Below are 1724 nucleotides of genomic sequence, written 5' to 3' on the forward strand. Positions count from 1 at the left end.
AAATATGATCTCGAGTGTGGGTGTTTCATTGTAAATAATGAAGATTCACTTATTTTCTGGAAATCATATATTGAATCATGAAGTCAGAACATGCAAGTACTGGTTAAAATAAATGTACATAATGTAATTTGATGCCTGTACATTTGACCTGCTTGTGTCACCTACTTTTTCATTTGCCCTTCATCTTATCCTTACGACCCAAACTCTTTCTTTCATTATATTATGGGCAACTCTCCATACTTGCCCAAACTATAGCCCTCCCTCATGCTTGAGTCTTCCATGATATCATGGTCTTCTTTCGGAAAGAGGGAAAGAGAGAGAAAGCGAAAAGTGAGGATTCCACTGCCTCCGCTCTGCACAAAGATACTAATGTATGGCCTTGTGGGGCTAGATACAAAAAGGGACGTACAAGCTCGCTTGTTGCTGACACTTACTCCTCATATGAGGACAGTGAGAGAGTGGAGAGACCAATCCATTTCCAGCAGATCACCTGCTCTAACACTCTTACAGGTACCATTCATGCTGAACCTTCCATACCTTTTCCATTTTCCCAGGTCTCAATCACCAGGATCATTTAAGTTACCTTCTGTAATTAAAAAAAATAAAATTGGTGCCTACATTTAAGATAGCCGTGTGTTTACATTTCTTCTGACTGCCCTCTAAATTCCTTAAACTAGCCTCCGTAATAATGCCCATTCACTAACACATTATCCTCAAGACTCCACAGTGATGGACCCCGGTTCCTCTACCATTCTTCCTTCTAGCTCCTATTTCCCAATCACTCTTCACATCTCCACTCTCACAGCATCAACTCCCTTCCCACACTCCTCTGTGCACTCCCAATCGTATTATTCAATCCCATGGATGAATTACACCACTTTCTGCATCATAAAATTTCCTGTGATGACGGTGGGTTGGGAGAAAAGAGCATGGTGCGAGGTGGCTGCACTGATCATTCCCATGAATAAACCTGTGGCGGCATGTGCGTATACGCATGTTAGCAAGTGCACACCCAAACATTAATGAATGCTAAAAGAAAACTCTTCCTTTACCACAAGATAAATAAAACTCCTGTCTACCTATGGATGAAACATGAAGCTCCAAACATTACAGCTATCACCTTGGCAAATTCACCACTCTACAAACGTGCGATCCCGTGGCATCACGCTGGCCGCATTTTCGGTCTATGCGATCACTTGAGGGTGCTCGGGCAGGACAAGGTAAGCAGGGGGGGTATGCAATGTTCAAATGGGTGCTTGGAGAGCAGACTCAAGACGCGAATGCACACGCTCGTATTTGGTGATTAACTGATAGATAGTGTAGCGGTGTAGCTGTCACCTACAATACCTGCGTTCAGGATCCTAGTCCATCAATGCATTCAGTGCCATTTAGCTGCATTTATTTGAACTTTATGCCCTTTTTCATAATCGTATATCTTCTCTAATGGACACCCTGGATATATAACCACCAGCCACCACTGGCATGAACACTTGCATCACAATCAGTGTCCTTAAAGGAGTACATGGAAATGGATTTCCTTGATATTTAGTGCCTAGTCAAAGAGGAAATAATGAGAAAAACCTGTTTTATTTGAAATATTTGAAAACTTTTTAATGCTTCAAAATCATTGATGAATACATACCTAAAAGCCACTTGCCTACATATATCAGACCTCAGAATTTTGGAATGAACCCCTGCATGCCCCCACCCCTAAAAACAGCAAC

The sequence above is a fragment of the Ischnura elegans genome, chromosome 5 (assembly GCF_921293095.1).
Source record: "Ischnura elegans chromosome 5, ioIscEleg1.1, whole genome shotgun sequence".
Classification (NCBI taxonomy): Eukaryota; Metazoa; Arthropoda; class Insecta; order Odonata; family Coenagrionidae; genus Ischnura; species Ischnura elegans.